This window comes from Xenopus laevis, chromosome 2S (genome assembly GCF_017654675.1).
Source record: "Xenopus laevis strain J_2021 chromosome 2S, Xenopus_laevis_v10.1, whole genome shotgun sequence".
Lineage (NCBI taxonomy): Eukaryota > Metazoa > Chordata > Amphibia > Anura > Pipidae > Xenopus > Xenopus laevis.
The window spans coordinates 99,894,722-99,909,790 of NC_054374.1; the positions used below are offsets into that span (position 1 = coordinate 99,894,722).

Sequence of the window (15,069 nt, forward strand, 5' to 3'; positions counted from 1 at the left end):
ATGAAAGTCAAGAGCAAAGTTTTTTAAAGGGGACTCATCACCCAAAAAAATTATTCAGAATCCTATTTTATCACATTAGTCAAGCAAAATTAACTTTAATTACACTATATAAATTATTTGAATCTTGCTTCCTTCAGTCTGGGAACTTATAATTATAGCAAACAGGCAGCAGCCATTTTGTGGACACTGTTATTAAGGCAAGCCTTGCATCATCTCAGAATCTTGTTTGTGCACCAGAATGAGGGACCCGATGTCCATCCCCATGCCCTGGCTATACATTTAAATGGTGAAGAGAACAGGGGAATGTGTGGAGAGCAGTGACATCTAAGAAGTGCTGAATGGAAAGTGAAAGTAATTGTCTGCCCCGCCTCTATGCCCACAGCATAGAGGAGTGGCAGACAATATTTGATTGACAGCTGAGATTTGTAAATAAGCTTACAACAGCTTAGAGGAGTGGCAGACAATATTTGATTGACAGCTGAGATTTTTAAATGAACTTACAACAGCTATGAATGCTTTAATAAAAAAATAGAAATTGGATTTCATGTTTAATTTGAAAAGGACTTTTATTATACAGCTTTTTGTGTCTGGGTGACTGGTCCACTTTAAAGGATCAGTAGAAAAGAAATCAATGCAGCACCTCTTTGTTGCAAAGGTGAAAAGTTGTGTTTAATCGGTCAGTAAAAACAGGCAACGTTTCGGACTTAATCTCGCCCTTTCTCAAGATTGTGTTTTGTAAAGCCTTTCTATATTCTGTTTTTTTAAATGTCAAGAGCAAAGTCTTTTAAAGGATCAGTAACATAATTTTTTTTAATTAAACAATTCGTTTGTGTAGTAACGAAAAAAAAACAAAGACATATTAAACTTTTAAATCGCTAAGTCTTTATTAAGAAACTTACCGAAACTCCGCTTGCGCTCCTCTTCAGAAAAGGCGACACAACGCCAGCATGCAGCGCTCTATTTCTCCTCCCTGGCTATCTCCTATTAGGAAAGCAGGGAGGAGAAATTGAGTACGATTCCCACTGGTCCTCCTTTCCTCACCTCTCCTTTAGCTTAAGCCCGGTGCTGGATAGAGAGGTCGGCGCCTCTCCTACTTGAAGATCCGTGAAAGATACCAGACACACGATGGCAAGTGTAGCGGGGGTGACCCCTGCACGTTTATTACGTCAGATGTAACGTTTCGGGGGCGTGCCCCTTCGTCAGACATGTCTATAATCGAACTGAAATCATTTTGTTGGAAATAATTGTTTTAGATTGTGTGATTTGATTAAATGCCGTGTGAACAGTTTTAGTCTCTGAAGTGACATTTCAGTTGGCAATTGCATCACGATACATCGATTTGACCACCCATGTAGTAGGCCATATCGGGCTGATTTCCACCTGCCTATATTAATCCATACAAAGGCAACCTGTGCTAATGTGCAGAAGTGATGGTATTGAACTCCTAACACCAGCACATATGTTCTGTACATGTCTTTCTCTTCTGTGTTTTTTTTTGGCTCATGATGTGAGAGCTGGCAGTATATATATTCCACAACTGGTAACCTAAGTAATTCTGGGGATTATTGGGTAGCAAAAGAGTATGGGTCACTGCTAAATATTTTACAGAAGCAATACTACCATTTATATAATATATTTGTATCTTTTTGTGTGCCTGAGGATGGGATGACATGAGAGTAGCTTTACCAGGCACAAGGTGTTTTTGTAATACTTGGGACTGTAGAATATTAAATATAGAAGTGATGCTCTAATTGCAAATGATTTGGATCTGGCCAAATTCCATATTTTAAGGTCCCAAGTCAGCACAAGCTATTCGCTGACTTCTGTGGGTGACTTAAATTTATTACAATGTGATATTTGAACATGTAACATAATGGATTAATTACCCACTACATGCGATAATTTGACAGAAATAATTAATAGGTCTACTGAACATAGTCTTGTTTTGTATATGCTTAGTTTCCCTAATTTGTTTTCAGGTATATAAACAGTGACCTATTTGACATATGTTTTATCCATTTAAAGAAATCTTATTCATGTGACCAATTCTAGCTCTCTGTGGAGAAATACATTCTGTAACTTTAAAAACAATTCTTAAAGGAAATCTATACCCCCCAAACAATGTTAATAAAAATACATATTGCATAAAACAGTTCATATGTTAAACCCTGCTTCATGTAAATAAACCAGTTTCATAATAATATACTTTTTTTGTAATATATGCCATAGGGCAGTACTAAATAGAAAATTGCCATTTTAAGAACAAAGGGCTGCCCCTGGGAATCTACGATTCATGGTGCACACAAGCAAACCATAGATTTTAGGTCACATCAGCAAATTGCAGACAAAGTTCTGTCTTGCTTCCACACTTCTCTCTGTTACAATTAGAGCTTCACTATTTCTGGTCAGGTGATCTCTGAGGCAGCACAGAGAATATCATAAAATGAGGTCTCAAGGAAAAGATGTGAAAGAACAATATTTACTTGAATATATATTCCAGTTTGGTCAGATTCTTTAATATGATATAAACTATCTGCTGCTTATGTTTAAATTTTGGTGTTGCAGCTTTTTTTTACAGGTTTATTGTAACCTGAAAATGATGCTTTTCCATAACTGTTTGCACACATTTTTAATTTCTCTCTGTTATTAACTAACATGAGCAAAGTGTGACATTCTAGGTTTTTTTTTGTTTGTTTTATGTGATTGAGTTTAAAAAAAATATCTTGCTGTATTTAAGTGGTGAGATCACTGAAAAAAAGGAATAAAAAATTGTGATCAAAATTTAGTTGCAATCATATCTTGTGCGTTAAGGGTTATGTACGGTGCTTTTAAGACTCACTTGGTGTGGATGAAAAGGAAATCTTGTATTTTTTCTATGAAGGTTCTCATTTGTCCAGATTCTGGTATATCTAGTTGATGTAAATCTAGAGCAACTGAACTTGCTGAGTAATCATTTAAAATGTTTCAATACTCATCCAAGCAGCTTCTTTAGTTCAACTGACTCGTTCAGGAAGTATTTGGCATATAAACTCATCCAATAATGCAACCACAGTGGTGCAATGTAACTGTTCAGTAGGGATGCACCGAATCCAGGATTCGGGCTTTTTCAGCAGGATTCAGATTCGGGCGAATCCTTCTGCCCGGCTGAAACGAATCCTAATTTGCATATGCAAATTAGGGGTGGGGAGGGAAATCACGTGACTTTTTGCACACAAAAAAATAAAACAATAAATGTTTTTCCCTTCCCACCCCTAATTTGCATATGCAAATTAGGATTCGGTATGGTATTCGGCCGAATCTTTTGCGAAGGATTCGGGGGTTTGGCCGAATCCAAAATAGTGGATTCGGTGCATCCCTACTTTTCAGAGAGGTGCATTGAAACTCACTGAAGTCATGACTGCTATGAGGTTACTGTGATAGAATTACCAAGGTGTCATGTAGCTCAAAGAGACAGCTGTTGCTTGTGTATAGGTTTTAGATTCTCAACCCCCTTATTATACACCTGTGAAGGTGTCAGGTGCTTATCCTGGAAGACCTTCACCTGCCTTTCACGTCTTACACACAATACAGAAGAAGTCCAGTAGCACACTGAAGTGGGTGAAAGCATGTGATTTGCAATTTATTTTGCCCATGTACATAAAAATAAGGGCAATGTTCTGGGCACCCGTGGGCCCATTATCAAGCCTAGCTGTTACTTATATGAAAGTTGCATGAATCAAGGTTTGAAGTGTTGTGAAGCCACTAGGGTAAAGCTGTTACAACAGCATTGTATGAAGCAGACCGATGGGGGCAAATTTACTAAAGGGCGAAGTGGCTAATGCTAGCAAAAATTCGCCAGTGTGACGTAATTTTGCCACCTTGCTGATTTACTAACTGGTGCTGGTGTAAATTCGGTATTAAAGTGGACCTACTCTAGCGCTACTTCGCACCCTTACGCCAGGCGAATTTGCGATCTGGCAAAGGGACCTAACTTCGCTAATTCGCTATGTTGCGGATATTCGTGAACGTTTCCTCTTGCGCCAGACTTTACTTCGCCACCTCAGACCAGGCAAAGTGCAATAGAGTAGATAGGACTTGGTTCAAAAAAAGTTTACATTTTTTCTAAGTCCCAAAAAACACTGGCATTTTACTTTTTTAAGGGTGATAGGCTGAAAAAGATCGTAATTTTTTTTGGGGGTACCCTCCTTCCTCCCTACATTTCCTAACATATGGCACATAAACTATACAGTGGGTACATATATAGGGCAATATAACAACTCTATTATATTTTATGAAGGTTTCCAGGCTTGTGTTGTGTAATGTATTTGCTGCTACAAATACTTCCATTGTACTTTATCTTGGCGCCGTATGCAAATTAGGCATCACTAGCGTAATTTCGAACCACTGATCGTAACATCGCTAGCGCAACTTCGCAAACGATCAGTAAATTGTGCGCATCTTCTAATCTTCGTGAATTTGCCCAGTCCTGGCGAATCTGCGACTGGCGAAGTGCGACGAAGCCAACGCTGGCACAACTTCGGAGGTTAGTACATTTGCCCCATGGTGTCAAAGGCACCCACCTTTATTTAAGAATGGTTTCCCTTAAAATGAATAGCATCTTTTAAACAAATGGTCTTCTCTATCCAAAATAGGAACATTGCTATCTTCAAAAGAGTTTCCTTTGTCTTTAAGGTGTAGTAAGAACGCTGAGCCTTGTAGAGTTCGCCCTCCTATGCTGAATAGTTATGTTTCATAGTTGTGATTGGATTAATGGAAGTGTTTATATGCTAAGCACTTTCCATACCAGTCAGTTGAAATGAAGAAGCTGCTCAGATAAGTAGTGAAATGTCTTCATTAATTACTCAGCAAGTCCACTTGCTCCAGATTTACTGCTACTAGATATTTTTTGGTTGTTTTGAATGTTTTCTTATGTTTAATATATTCACCGCTTTTTTGTGCAATGCTGCTGAATTTGTTGGTATTTTATAAATATGTATTAATAATAATACCCTCTGCTCCTTAGAAGTCTGATTCCCAGTGGTCCAGGCAGAAGGTTAGTTTGGGGTGAAAAGCTTATTTGCTCTCTCAGGAGGTGATCCTAACGTTCTTTGGGGTTTATTGGCAGGCAAGATGTGTTCATGAGAATCACACACTTGAAATATGTCTTGTGCATTTGCATAAATCATAAAGAATATACTGAAACTTCACAGAGAGTTAAGGGAATCCTAATGTGCTTTGCGTTTTATTGACGTAAAGCAATTTGTTCAGAAAATATCACGCTGAAAATACAAGTTTAGAGCCAGTAATCATGTCCATGTGTAATCAACACTGCACTTGTTTTCCTAACATTTTTTCCCAAGAGAAATGTATTAATAAAGCATTAGGTATTGAGGTTACTCCCTTCCCGTTTTATTCAAATGGAATCCCTTGCCCTTACAATCACAGGCACTAGCTTTTTTTTGTTTTTTTTTAAATACCTATGGAATGAAAAGTTCAAGAAAAAGTGAATACCACGAAGTTCTACCAGTTTACATATTAAGTTGTACTTTTTTGACAAACAGGATATAGTAAATAAAATCTGAAATAAATTGGTCTCTACGCTAATACTTTGCCATTCCCTCATAAAAAGCCCTAATTACCCAATTTGTTTTAAGAGTGAAGTTTGGTTTAAATCTATGAGCAGTCTTACAGATATTGACAACTTGGTCAGCCAGACAAATACAAGAGTCCTCTGCACTCTCCATTATCAATATATTGAGGACATTGAAACATTTTGTGCCTTAAGCTACTAAAAACGCCTTCCCCCTTTAAACAAAACAGGGATTGTTTATCCATATATTGTAATATATTTAAGCTGGCCAACTACGTCAAAGTCATCCCTGAAAGAATTGTGTACATAAAGTAGTGGTACATTCTCTAGTTGGAGTATTGTTCTCACTGGTGTTCTGCATGATTATGTATTAAGTCCACATTTATTTGTTAATTAATGGCTTAGAGGAGGGCATATGCCTCTGAATTCATTCTTGTGCTCAAATGAGATATTTTAATTATTTTGTCCAAAATAGGGCAAATAAGCTAGTAAATGGTATGGAAAGACTGGCCAAGATGGAATTCTTTACATTAGAGGTACTTAAGGGAAGATAAGAGAACTATCTATAAATATATAAGGGGTCATATAATAAAACTCTCTAATGCTTTATTTAAAGTAGATCCTTCCATTGAACATAAGGGCTTCCAATTAGATTATATGAAAGGTGTCTCCACCTAATATTCAGAAAGGGTCTTTTTCAGTTGTGAAGTTGTGGAATTCTCTTCATGAAGTGGATGTACCAGCAGATTAATGTTTTTTATCTTTAAGAATTGGTTGGATATCTTTTTAGCAAGGAAGAAAATACAAAATTACTAAAAATAGAACAAAGTTGATCCAGGGTCCAAGTCAGGAAGGATTTTTCCCCCTCTGTGGAAAATTGAAGAGGCTTTAGATGGGATTTGTTGCCTTCCTTCATGGATCATATAGCAGTATAGGGTTTATTTCATTTAACTATAATTTTAATATTGTGCTTTTAAGAAAGTATCTTAAAATAACATTGAGGTGTAGGATTTGTTATTCACTTAAAGAAGAGAAATAGTTAAAGGACATGTCAACCCAAAAAATTTTTTTTTATAAATAAAAGAAAACACAATTATAAGCAACTTTCCAATATGAATCTATTAACAATGTAGTGCTTTAAATGTTATTTGTAACTGTAATTGCTATTGGAAGCAGCATTTCCTTAATTCCTAGTTGTTACTTTTAAAAAAAAAATGTTGCAAAGGACTTAGTTCCCGGGCAGAGTTAGGCCTTTGCTGCTGCGATGTTTCAACAGACTGAGCCATCAGAGCAGGGAATAGAAAAGAATAGACAAAGACACTGCTTTCAATAGCAATACATATACAGATAACTTGAAAACCAAAACAATTGTCATTAATGTATATTGCTAAGTTAATTCGAATTAAGTTTGCTTTTATTTGGCAAAAATAATTTTGTGGGGTTGACATGTTCTTTTAGAGATTGAATACTTTTATGAGTCGCTGTAGATTTTTTTTTTTTTTTTTTAAAGACCACTTTTTTTGGGGGGCTTTGTGCAAACTTGTATATAACTTCTCCATAAACATTAATTAGCTCAAAAGACTATATTAAAAAACAAATATTTCTGCAACACAATTTTCTACATTTAAAGATACTACAGATAGAATTTTGTATAAATCTGTAGCCCCTAAACAGCAAGGTTAGTGCATCGTCTGGATAACTTTAGGTAGTGATTTGTATTCCCTTTCATAGTTGGGAGCAGGGTTGGACTGAGACAGCGGGAAAAACCCGGTGGGCCCCGGCCCTCATCGGCCCAGACCCACTCCCCCAAATGGCCACCCCCACCCCTAATAAAAAATATGATGTGCAGCGGGCCGGTGTTTGCACATGCGCGGGGGGCAAAGAGGTTTGGAAGTAAGGAGGGGGGGGCCCTGAGGACTGCTAGGAGGGCCCTTGGTGTTGCAGCCCTGGTTGGCCCTCAATGCTCCAGTTTGACCCTGGTTGGGAGCACCACAAACTCAAAAGGAATGTAACTGCCTATTAAAGGAGAAGGAAAGGCTTGGGGTGCCAAATGTTAGGCACCCCCAAGTGATTGTATTTACTTACCTGAAACACCGGGCCGTTGCTCCTATCAGTAGAAAACTGCACCGGCCCGGGGTTATACCGGTGAGCCTGCCTAACATTTGCCCCCCCCCCCCAAGTGCACCAAGCCTTTCCTTCTGCTTTAAACCCATGCACTGTGACTTTCAATTCCCTACTAAATCACTTTCAGTTTATGATATGCACAACATATTTTGGACACTGTAAGCAAATATATTTGCAATGAAAGTTTGTGTTTTGCTGTGTGTATTTTTGGATATGTAAAGTAGGCTGCCATTATGTTCTAGCTTTATAAAATCTTTCTTTCCCAGATTTCAGCAGAACATCCTGAAAAGGCTGCTTTATAAGACAAAGGGTGGAAGGGTGTTGCTGCATTAACTCTATTCTCTTTGTAATATGTGAATCAGTCCCCTTCATTTATGATTTGTAAATTCTCTCCAGTGTTATCAGTTCAACAGCGAGGAGCTAACATATGGCCTTATGAATTATAGAAACTGCATCTGAGTCATTAACATTTAACGGTTTTCTATGTGCAAAAATTACAAAACTTTTAACATCTTGTTGATTCCAAATACTAAATAACTAATTAAATAATTCCTGTGGGAACTTGTTAATTACATACTGATTTTACCAATGGCCAGGACTGCCTAATCCTTATCATGCATAACAAGGTTAAAGAATGCCAGATGCTTTTACTTATGGACAACCTTTTTTTATTTTATTTTTTATTTAAAGGTTCAATTTTTATTAATTTACAAAACCTAGTTAAAACCCATGGTACATACACTGTAATCGAGTGATTTGTACAAAGTAAAGCATACTCGAAAGTAGCAATATATGCAACCAGCAGAGACAGGGCGTACCAGTAGTGATGGGCCAATCTGACCCGTTTCTCTTCAGCAAAAATTCCCGAAACAGCAAATATTTGGCAAAATGCATTAAAGTCTATGGGCATCAAATTTTTTTTGACGCACAACTAGTTCTGCATCATTTTTGCAGAACTAGTTACCAGCATAAAGCAATAGAAAGTATTTCCTCCAGTATGTGATCTAGTCACACCCCAAAGTTTGCTATACAGTAAGCCTTGTCTAATGCATCCATATGCCGCATTAACCAACTGTTTCCAAAAGTTGGCCATACTATATTGCCCAACCATCTCACTAATGCTTTTTTGCGTAGAGGCACCATAATCATGTCCTAGCTGCACTGATGGGAAAGAAGAGTTCCAAAGTTCCGAATGGCTTGCTACTGTTTGCAGTACTCTGAGCATGTCCAGGTCTGTCACTAAGGTCTCTGACATTTCATCCCAGAATTTGCTGATTGGCCCTGGGAAAATTACACTTAGGACAGTGGTCATCCTGTGCTCTACCAAAGCATTTGAGTTTAAGGCCAATGACACACACTGCTACATATGGTGAAATGTAGCAGCTACAAAAGAACAGAAAATACCCTGCCTGTCCTGTTCCAGAGGTCCAGTACTCTGGGCAAGCCCATTTCTGTAACTTAGGTGTCTGACACTTCAGCTCAGAATTTGCTGCTAAGGGGACAGGGCAAAATCAGCCATGTGAGAATTGCAACTAGGGCAGTGATCATTCTGTGCTCTACCAAACCATTCGAACTTAAAGGCAATGACACGGTGCAATTTGTAGCCCGCAGTGACAGCTGCAAAACACCAGAAAATACCCTGCAACAGACAATGCTAAGAATTGCCTCTACTAAAACAGTTTAGAGGAAAAGGAAATCACCGGCACAACTTGGGTAATACTAGCAGGGAGGACCCTTGCTTGTTTATTGCGGATCGCCAGCATTGTGTGCCAGCAAGGTTTTATGCGTAATAGATCTTGCCAGACTAACTCAATTTCTTTTTATAAAAAGGTAAACGGACCTCGATTCTAGGATGGCAGTGGATATGAGTTAATTAGACTTTGCTAAAGCATTTGATACAGTGCCACACAGAAGATTACTGGTTAAATTAAGGAATGTTGGCCTGGAACATAGTATTTGTACCTGGATAGAGAATTGGCTAAAAGATAGACTACAAAGAGTGGTGGTAAATGGAACATTTTCTAATTGGACCAGTGTTGTTAGTGGAGTACCGCAGGGCTCTGTACTAGGTCCCTTGCTTTTCAACTTGTTTATTAATGACCTGGAGGAGGGCATTGAAAGTACTGTTTCTATTTTTGCAGATGATACTAAATTGTGCAGAACTTTAGGTTCCATGCAGGGTGCTGCCACTTTGCAGAGTGAGTTGTCTAAGTTGGAAAACTGGGCAGCAAACTGGAAAATGAGGTTCAATGTTGATAAATGCAAGATTATGCACTTTGGCAAAAATAATATAAATGCAAGTTATACACTAAATGGCAATGTGTTGGGAGTTTCCTTAAATGAGAAGGATCTAGGGTTTTTTGTAGATAACAAGTTGTCTAATTCTGGGCAGTGCCATTCTGTGGCTACTAAAGCAAATAAAGTTATGTCTTGCATAAAAAAGGGCATTAACTCAAGGGATGAAAACATAATTATGCCTCTTTATAGGTCCCTGGTGAGGCCTCATCTGGAGTATGCAGTGTAGTTTTGGACTCCAGTCTTTAAGAGGGATATAAATGACCTGGAGAGAGTGCAGAGATGTGCAACTTGTAAGAAACGCTTACCCTGGTGGTCCAGAGGCCGACGGGGACGCCCGCCACGTGCATCCTTCCTCCTCTGCACTGGTTTCTCCTATGACGCACGCGTGCCTCCGGGTTTATGCGCCGGCGTGATGACGTCATTTCGCAATGACAAGAAATTCAAATGTATTTAAAGGGGCTTTTGTATAGAACAAATTGCCCTTTGTTAGATATTAGTTCCCTGGGTGTGTTATTCCTTGTGAATCCTACTTGATTTATTGATTTTGACCCTTGCCTGCCTGATGGCTATTCTGAACTCTCTCTTATCTGATCTTTGCCTGCCTGCTGATTATTCTACGCACTCCAATCCTGATCCTAGCTTGTCTGACCATTCCTTGAACTCTGCCTGCACCGACCCGGCCTGTCTGACTATTCTCAACTCTGCTTGTGCTTGCCCAGTCTGCCTGACCACGCTATATTTTTTGGCCTGTCTTCCTAGCTGTGTTGTCTTCCATCCAGTATCCTTGGTAAAATGATTATGCCCCTTTGCTCGTCCAAAACCTTTTGCTTCGCTCCTCTCTTATTAAGAACTGGCGGCATCCAATTAGCGGAGGACAGAAGCAAGAGCCGAGACCAGGGAGCCTATCACTGGTTCTTGATGTAGGGTTCCAAAACATGACACAACTAAACTGGTTAGAGGGATGAAAGACTTAAATTATGAGGGTAGACTGTCAAGTTTGGGGTTGTTTTCTCTTCAAATAAGGCGCTTGCAAGTGGATATGATTACATTTTACAAGTACATTAGAAGACATTATAGACAAATAGCAGGGGACCTTTTTGCCCATAAAGATGATCACCGCACCAGAGGCCACCCCTTTAGACTAGAAGAAAAGAACTTTCATTTGAAGCAGTGTAGGTGGCTCTGCACAGTGAGGACAGTGAGGTTGTGGAATGCACTGCCGGGTGATGTTGTTATGGCTGATTCTGTTAATGCTTTTAAGAGTGACTTGAATGATTTCTTGGACAGACATAATATAAAATGCTATTGTGATACTAAACTCTATAGTTAGTATACACATGGGTATATATAATTTATGATAAGGTATGCTGGGTTTTCGAGGGGGTTGAACTGATGGGCTTTGTCTTTTTTCAACCTGATTTAACTATGTAACTATGTAAATCGCGTAATCACTCAAAAATGCCTAAAAGGGAATTTTTTGAGTTAATTAAAGATGTCAGTGTTTTAATTGATAATATCTCTATTGTCTGTGGCAGGGTATTTTGTGACATTTTGTGGTTACAAATAGCGGGCAACACGTTTAGCTCTAGAAGCTCTCTGTTTGTTTAGTATAGCAGCTGCCATTTTAGCTTGGTATTACATCACTTCCTGCCTGAGTCTCTCCCTGCTTACTCATAGCTCTGGGCTCAGATTACAGCAGAGAGGGGGGAAAGGGGAGAGGGAGAGAGGAGCAAACTGAGCATGCTCAAGCCCTGCCCTGGAGGTTTAAGCTGAAAACAGGAAGTCTGATACAGAAGCCCATGTGTACACAATAAAAGGAAAGAAATGTTTTGTTTCTTTTGACAGAGGACTCAGAGCAGCATTACTTTGAGAGTTTACTGGTATACTTGATTTTAACTTTTTCTTCTCCTTTAAAAGATTGATGTTGGTTTTTAAGAAGGTTTCTGTAGATTCTAGACAAAAGTTTTCTAGGGATGGTCAGGTGGAGTATTCCCTCTAGGTTTAGGGAGATCAGAGTTGGGTTGAGGGTTTGAATTTGAGCCTTTAAGGTGTGTGTCAGCTGATGCGACAACGTGTCTGGCTTTTATGGACAACATTTTCAATGTATAAGTTATCTTAAACTGTAATGGCACTTGGAATTTTTTAGAAAATTGTTGCGAATAGATTTCAAAGAGAGCTTGAAACTTGGGTCTTGAATCACAATTTGCAACTGGGGGTGGGGTAAGGCAGAAATACTTTAGAAGCAAGGAGTTTGTATCACTCCTCTGTTTTGAATGTTATACTGCCACCCCTATTTCATAGCTCATATGTGAAATATCTTATGGTACTGTATCCTGAGTAAATTGATACCAGTTAAAGGAAAACTATACCCCCAAAATGAACACATAAGCAACAGATAGTTTACATCATATTAAGTGGCATATTAAAGAATCTTACCAAACTGGTCTACATATTTAAGTAATTCTTGCCATTTAACATCTCTTGCCTTGAGCCACCATTTCATGATGGTCTGTGTGCTGCCTCAGAGATCACCTGACCGTTTGTGTGCACAGTGAATCGTACGATCGCAGGGGGCGGCCCTTATTTTTTAAAATGGCAATTTTCTATTTATGATTACCCAATGGCACATACTACTAGAAAAGAATATTATTATGAAAATGGTTTCTTTACATGAAGCAGGGTTTTACATATGAGCTGTTTTATGCAATATCTTTTTATAGAGACCTACATTGTTTGGGGGTATAGTTTTCCTTTAAGAAAGCACCAATACCTGTATGTACAGCTGTGCAACTTTTTCTAAACGATTTAAAGATTCTGGGGCAATCACGTCAGTTTGGTAAAGTATACTGATTTTAAATATACATTTTATGAACACTGACATCTTATTTGTAAATTGATGTCATATTGTTTTATAAAACGTTTTGCCACAGAAACAGCGATTAAAATATAGTAATTACATACTTATACACTGTATAATTTGAAAATGCAAATAAAAACAGTTGAAAAGAAATTGTAAAAATTAAGCAGTAATTAAGTAGTGAAAGATGTCATGCGGAACCATAGGGGCCTTTTGAGCACCCATAATAACAGGGAGCCTACACTTTTTTGTAGCTGCTTAAAATGATACTTACGGTATACATTATATTTTAATTCTGTACATCCCTTTTGTGAGCAGCAGAATTAGTGATTGGATTATATGCTGTTTTGCAGCTCTTGGGTGTCTATAGCACTGCTTCAGGTTACTGGCTGGTTCTGTATGCTCAGGTTGCATGCGAAGTGAAAGGGAGGAAGGATTTTGCCAGTGATATGCATTAACTGACATTGGTGGGTTTAAAAGCTGCAGCAATGATCCAATTATTTGGTGGTTGAAAAATATTCTCTTACCATCTCTTAGGGGCAGATTTACATAGAGTCGAATATCGAGGGTTAATTAAGGATTTAGCGCTATTCATACGATCGAAGGAATAATCGATCGAACTAATAAATCCTTCAAATCAAACGATTCGAAGGATTTTAATCCATCGATCGATAATGTCTGGCAAGCAATTTAACTAGCATACATCGGAGCCGCATGTGATTTCACAATTCGGAACTCTAATATCCTCTAATAAGGAGTGTTCCGCTCTCTGCAAGATCGGTTTGAAATTGTTACACATTCCACTTAACCGTTGTTACAGTGCATCCTTTAAGTAACAATAAAGCGGAAATCAATTGCCGCACTGACACATTGTATTTCCTTGCAGCCCAATAGCAGATGGTACGAGACTCTTATATATGAATACGCATGGAGAAATACGCATGCATCTGCTCTATTAAGGAACGCTAAAATAGCTAGAGCTACAACACCTCTCAATTTATTTTAATATAGATCTATTTATGACTCAATCTGCTGCTATCAATAAATAAAATAAAATGAATATATATACATGAATTGTTAAAATGAATCTAATTCTGTAAATTAATTGGTATACATGAATTTTGATAAATTAATTTTGTACATGATTTTATATATTTTGTGTGTTTAAATAAAAATCCTCAATCAATTTAAATCAATTTACTCCAATAATTAACTGATTCATTAATTATTTTATGCTGATGAATTATTTTGATTATGAAGTAATTTACAGAGTGCGAGAAAGGGGATTCTTTATTGTTCTAACATATGAATCCATTCTAATCCCACGCACCGCCCAAAAAGGTAAAGTAATCTTCAATTAACACTTAGGGGCTGATTCACTAAGGGTCGAATATCGAGGGTTAATTAACCCTCGATATTCGACTAGGAATTAAAATCCTTCGACTTCGAATATTTAGCGCAGATAGTTTGATCGAAGGATAATTCCTTTGATCGAACGATTAAATCCTTCGAATCGAACAATTCGAAGGATTTAAATCTAACGATCGAAGGAATATCCTTCGATCAAAAAAAGTTAGCCAAGCCTATGGGGACCTTCCCCATAGGCTAATATTGACTTCGGTAGCTTTTAGATGACGAACTAGGGGGTCGAAGTTTTTTTTTAAAGAGACAGTACTTCGACTATCGAATGGTCGAATAGTTGAACGATTTTTTACTACGAATCCTTCGATTCGTAGTAGTAGTCGAAGGTCGAAGTAGCCCAATAAAAACTTCGAAATTCGAAGTTTTTTACCTTCAAATCCTTCACTCGAAGTTAGTGAATCGGCCCCTTAGTAGAGTGCGCTGCCATCCCTTCACGTAACAAGGATCTTTTGCTGAAATACTCTGGGCCTGTGCAGTTTTTAACAACCCCCCCCCCCCCTTAGAGGCCCTAAGGCACAAGAAAAGATAAGCGCTCAGGCAAGGGCGGGAGGCATTGCAGGAGCAACCTCAGGCGGCTCCTGCCTTAGAATCAGAGCTGCCCAGATGTCTATGAATTCACGTTGGTTCCAAGCAAAACATCTGCATCTGGATCCGTCCGGACGTTATGATCCCATCGTTGGGCCCTAGGGCCCACAATCTGATCAGCCCGATATCGCCCACCTCAGGATGGGGAGGGATCCTCTAATTTGGCGAAATCGCCAAACAAGCAGATCTCTGTGTATGGCCACCTTTACTTGTG

At 38.5% G+C, this 15,069-nt stretch overlaps 1 protein-coding gene across 4 annotated transcripts in view; it reads left to right on the plus strand.

The window, feature by feature from the left end:
• The window catches only part of LOC108709686 (mitogen-activated protein kinase kinase kinase 7-interacting protein 3 homolog), a 32,750-nt gene that overhangs the window by 972 nt on the left and 16,709 nt on the right, over window positions 1-15,069 (plus strand). The window lies entirely within an intron of this gene.